Source organism: Gymnoscopelus microlampas (assembly GCF_963454915.1).
Source record: "Gymnoscopelus microlampas genome assembly, chromosome: 24".
NCBI classification, from domain to species: Eukaryota; Metazoa; Chordata; class Actinopteri; order Myctophiformes; family Myctophidae; genus Gymnoscopelus; species Gymnoscopelus microlampas.
The window spans coordinates 35,811,511-35,817,387 of record NC_139961.1 but is presented as its reverse complement, the minus strand read 5'-3'; the positions used below and the strand labels follow the sequence as shown (position 1 = coordinate 35,817,387).

At 41.5% G+C, this 5,877-nt stretch overlaps 1 long non-coding RNA gene and 1 pseudogene across 2 annotated transcripts; both read left to right on the top strand.

Annotated features, from left to right (window-relative positions):
* Positions 1-1,651: 1,651 nt before the first annotated feature.
* LOC311040802 lies at positions 1,652-2,189 on the top strand. Its single transcript, XR_014600321.1, has 3 exons — positions 1,652-1,739; positions 1,901-1,960; positions 2,073-2,189. It is a non-coding gene; the product is annotated as an uncharacterized lncRNA (long non-coding RNA).
* Positions 2,190-3,172: 983 nt separating this feature from the next.
* On the top strand, positions 3,173-4,996 carry LOC311040670 (cdc42 effector protein 4-like; annotated as a pseudogene). The gene is made up of 2 exons (XR_014602957.1): positions 3,173-3,414; positions 4,577-4,996. The product of XR_014602957.1 is annotated as a cdc42 effector protein 4-like (transcript).
* The last annotated feature ends 881 nt before the right edge of the window (positions 4,997-5,877 follow it).

The window sequence follows — 5,877 nt, the reverse complement described above, 5'->3', positions numbered from 1 at the left end:
AGCCCTTGAGTTGTTGGCTAGTAAATGTGCACGTCTATTAAGCAAGCTTCCTGACCGCAGTTGTCTCAGTAATGGGTTGAGATGTACAGGCCTCTGCAAACTCCCAAAACTGTACAAACCAAGTGCCTGAGTTTGGATCCAAACTGCCTACAGTTGAACAGGACAGTTCTGATGAGGAAGAGATTGAGTAGTTCATACATCTTAATATTAAGACTGATATAATATGTGACTATTGTGATAATAAAAACAAAACAAAAATTGAGCTTATCTGTTGTTTATTTGCTACAAAACTTATTGAGGGCTAGGTCAACATAAAAGTCGAGGCCAAGGCCATGTCAATTTTTGTTAGGTCATTTTGGATCCAAACTGACCTTGATTTTGACCTTTTAACCCATTTAGACCTGAGGCCGATTCTAAAAACGGCTTCTAAATCCTGACCTAAGTTTTCTGAAAAAAAATCTAATATTTATTTAAAAAATACAAAAAATGTATGTTGCTATATACTGTACATAGCAACAGGAACCCAAAAAGGAGTTCCTGTCCTGAAAGGTATAGTTACAAGAAGGAGTTCCTGCCCAAAATGGGTTAAAGAAAAACATCACATGGATGCAACTGGGACGTATCATCAGTGTTGTAGCCTGGGGTCGACATACACCCTCGCACAGGTGACCCAGCCGGGGTTGATCAAGCCCCCGACTTACGTCCCAGTAGCTACCCACGGTCAGTCCTCTTAGGGCAAGACAGGGCCACTCAATTCGCTTCTCCGGAACTACTCTCTCGGGAGGCTCTGGCATGTGGAGGGACTAGGCTTGCTTGAATGGCCCCCTCCTTAAAGGAGCATTTCACCCCTGGAAGAAACTGCAATCACTCAATGGTAATAGTATTTGTAGTAGATAACAGTAGCACAATTTAAAAATTGCACCCTATGGCCAGAAAAATAATGAAATCTGTGTGTTTGACTACGGTTTGACTGGACTGCTGCATTACTACAATGACCATAATGCTTTGGGTGCACTGCCCCTCCTTGTGGCAGGGGAGGTTCTATGTGGGTGTGATCTCCAACAACAACGTTCAAACAGCATGGCAGTGTTGCCATGTCTGCTTATTATAAGCAGCTTCTTTCTAAAATGTAGTTGATATTTGGGCTTGTTTCCAAATGTTTTGATTGTTGTTTAAACCAGTGGTTCTCAAACATGTTCATGTATTTTTCCACAGTCCCCCATCTGAAATTATAATTTGTGCCAGGGAGCCCCTAACAAATATGTGTCAAAAATATTCCACATTTTGCACTTTTTCCCCCTCAAGATTTTTTTGTAAATAGCAGATCTACAAGCTCACAATGGGTCGCGAAGCGTTGTGAGCTTGTAGATCGGCAATTTTCAAATATATAATATCCCATGTCTATGTAAAGTGCTTTTGGCCTAGTTATCTTCTTTTGGGTTTGTTTTCATAGACCTGGTTGCTTATTTCTCTCACAATATCTGGCAACACTGGCTGATATACCACCGTTTTTATATCAGATGAGGGACTTTAAGTAATCGGCTACTATTTTGACATTGCTATCATAGAATTTCATAAACTACAGAAAACTATGTATCAATACAAAAATTAGATGCAACCTTTGCCCCCCTACCGATATCCAAAAATTATTGGTCTGGCCCATGGTGGACTACAGAGAAGACCATGGATGTGCAGCCAGCGACAGGCGACCACGGCATGAGGGGATCCAGGTGCCGTACGTATGGTACATTCAAAATGACTGTAACTCTTGCACTTCATAACATGTGTTGTTAACATTGTTATTCAATTGTAAAAAAAATAAAAAAAAAGAATAATTTTGCATTATTATAGTATTGCCAAATGTTCCATGATTTTCTTTTCCCATCTTCTTTTTAAGCAGCTCTGCCTACACTACACCAGACACTTCTGAGACTTATCAGTGATCACCCAACACCTAAATGTGAGTTTAGAATTGTTATCCTTTTTTTTATTCAACAGTGTCCTCATTGTAGCTAATTATGAAGACTATCTATTCCACTGTACATTTGGAATAATTATCCTCCCCTCCCCAGGTGACATGCCGGCCACGCCGAATATGCTGGTGACCCCTCTCCACACCTCAACACCAGGTATACTTAAATAAAGGCTATGTTGATTAATGTATGGTCCCTAATCCCCATTTATTATTTTATTTAAGCCCATTTTAAAACCTTGACCATGCACCTCATGGTACTCTTGCACCTCAAAGGCATTAAAAGCACTGTAATACACTGTAATGTGTATTATTATTTCCATTCCTTTTTCTGTCTTGGTTTCCCCTGTAATATGGCCTCTTATGTGCATTGGTGATCTCACTTGTTTCCGTTTTCCTTAAAAAAAAAAGAAGGATGCTGGGCAATGACCCTGACCACAATTGTTACATAATGTTTTGCATAACCGTTCATACCATCATAATCGTTTTGAAAAATCTTTATACATTTTCAAGCATTTCCCCCCCAAGAAATTGTGGAAATAGCCCATCTACAAGCTCACAACGCGTCGCGACACGTTGTTAGCTTGTAGATTGGCTATTTCCACAATGTTTGGTATATCCTACTATAATTCTAGTAACCTCTGTCCGTCTGTAGTGGTGAGTAGGTGAGTACGTGAGTACGTGAAGATACCCGGTTCTCCTCAGTGGCTGGACCAATTGCTCTGATTTTGCACACAGCCATTGACCATTACCATCTGAACTTAACTGTGAAGCCCGTTTTTCAATTTCATCAAATCTCAGCTTCTTATTAGCGTTTATGTGTAAAACACTGTCGCCATGGTTACGGGGCTGCCCAGCTATGGGACGAACTGCCTCCCGGGTTGCCAGATCATGTGCGCATATCCCCACACGGATGCGTCTACCGGGTATGGTCTAGTAACATATAAAGTTATTAAAGATGACGGTCATTCTTTGTATATTTAAGTCATTTGTCATATCTGTCCTGTGCAACTTTTGTTTACAAAGTCTAAACGGCAAACCAAAATATTTTATGTTCCAATTTTCAATGGAAAAAAACACAATTAACCACTCAATTGAGACGTTGTCCCGTCTAAATACAAAAAGTAAAGTATGTAAAACTGATTTTCTGATCGTGACAGACGTGGCGTCCGGCTAGCGAAAAGCATCTCCTCCAGTCCCATGAAGAAGCCAACGGAGGAGGGAGGAGCCATGGCCACGCTGGACGCCGAGTTCGACGAGCACAACTTCGGCGAGCTGACGGACATGCCACCGTCCATGATGCCCCGGGGAGGAGGGATGAAGCACGCCGAGTCCATCATGTCGTTCCACATCGACCAGGGGCCCTCCATGCTGGGGGACATCCTCAGCGGGATGGAGAAGAAAGGCTGGGAGGAGGACGACCTGGGCTACGAGGAAGGCAAGTAGCACTAGGCCTGTCACAATTATTACATAATAATCTAATCGCAATTATTTGAGATAATCGCAATTGTTTTTGCATAATCGTCATAATCGTTTCCATGTTGAAAAATGTTAACCCATTTTCAAATATAAGAAAAGCAGAAATAGCTTATCTACAAGCTTAAGCTTGTAGATCAGCTAGTTCTGCTTTTCTTACATGTATACAATTATTAAATATGTCAATAACTTCTTTGTACAGTATATTTCAGTTATCTGCCCTGTGCAATTTTTGTATTAGGACGCCTAAAAGGCTTCATAATGTTCCGATATTCAATGGCCAAACACACAATTAAATCGTTAATCGCAATTATTTGAGTGACAATTAATCGTCAATCTAAATTTGTAATCTTGACAGCCTTAACAACGGTTTCTATTTTCACTATATTGAACGTTTTTGAAACTTTCTTGGAACATTTTCGTCTGTAATGACGTGCCAAAAACAGGGATTGATTTTTATCCTTATATTAAGATTGGCTAATGGGAGGGCCATGTCACTCTGACTCAGACATAACCATAAACAAAGCCAATATGCCCATATTTAGGTAGGTACAACAGGTTGGGACGAAGCCCCCCCGACACGATGACATATCGGTCGGATTGGCGGTGCGACCAAGAGGCTAACATCCGGCTTGTAAATTGAGGCTATATAGGAAGTGTGACGGTTCATATGAATGGCGTGTAGTCTCGCCGTTTCACCCCTGCTGGTTGCAGAAGCAATTAGGCTCTATTCAAGCGGATGGGTTTTTGGCCGAACTTTACACTTGATTTTATAACCTTAATAAACATTGTCATAAATACTTCTAGTCGCGTTTTGGGAAATTATGGTCCCATTTATTTTAAAATGAATGATAATGTAGGGCATGTTTCTAGGGTTTCTACTGGCTCTACCGAGTGAAGACCCGCCCTCGCTGCGGTTTCAGCCAATAGCATTCATTTCCGTTTGCATTTCGGACCGGATATTGAAAGATGGTGGATTTGAAATCGCTGCAAAATAGGCTTCATTTACGGTCTGTAGAAACCATTGGCGTGACGCTGTCCATGTGTTTTTTGCCTGAACTCTAGTTTGATTAAATTCCAGATGATCTAATTATTTGTTTCAAACTGTCGCTTCTCCCTTAAAGCCAGGGGCAGCGAGGGTCGCGGATCGCCCTCCCTCACCCATGGAGGACGAGGACCCCTACACCCCGGAGCTGCGTGTCCGGGGTGAGCAGCACCACCAGCCAGAACCAGAGCCAGAACCAGTACCTGGACAGCTGCTCTGTGTCCAGCTCCGACTCGGCCCCCCGGGACGAGCAGAAGGCCCATCACCACAACCACCACCACCACACAGGGGGTGAGGAGGGGGGGGACACGGACAGCGCAAAGTACAGCTCGCCACGGGGCGAGGACGACCGGGATTTCTCCTTCATGGACGAGGAAGACGACGAGATTCGTTTTTTTTTTTTTAAACTTAAAAAACCCTATAGCATCCGTATTGTGGGGGAAAGCTTTCGGCGGGAAAATAGCCGATTGGCTATTTTCAGCGAAAGCTTTTCCCCACAATAACAGGAAAAAATCGGGTTGTGACTCATTGTGAGCTTGTAGATTGGCACATTTTTGCTATTCATCAAACGATAAATTATGGAGGGCTTAAGTTCACACTAACGGTAGGTAAAGTGTAAGGAACGTCCGATTGAGAACTGTACTGTGATTGTCTTAACCCATTAAGCCGATGAAATGTCTTCTAAATCCCAACAGTTTTCTGAAAAAAACGTATGTTTCTATATCAGTGGTGCCCAAACTTTTTTATGTCAAGGACCCCCCAAAATTATATGTATTTGGCCGCCGACCCCCATCTCAAAATATTTTGTTCCAGAGACTCCCTGAAGCAAAGAATAGAGTAAAAAATGTTTGCTGTAAACAATATACATTCAAAGATTTGCACACATTTTCACGATTTTTCAAAAATAGCCAAAGTATAAAATAGCTTTTTAGCTCAAATCAAAAAGAGACACAGATGCGTTCTAGGTCTTAATGTGTTAAGCTGTAGCAAATCATCCAAAAACTGTCCAAAACTGTTGCTTTTGAGGATAACATTTTTTTTAAAACAGCAAAAGTAGCAGATCTACAAGCTCGCAGCTTTTGTGTGACACTTTGGTATGATCAAGTAGATTTACGAAAAAACACAAAAAGTTTGAATATGGACTTAAAGAGGTTTCTGCCAACAGCAACAAGATGGTATCTGCCATGCACCCCGACACCCATCTGGCTCCTATGTAGAAAAGCAATAAAAACAAAAAATACACATCACAGGTCTGTGGTAAAATGATAATAAGAAAAAAAAGGATTGTGAAATAAACGTGCAGTTCAGCTGTAGAATGTATGTATTTAGTTTTTTCTACGCGATGGTCTTAACGTCAAAAAGTATGTGCTATTTTCTTTTCCTT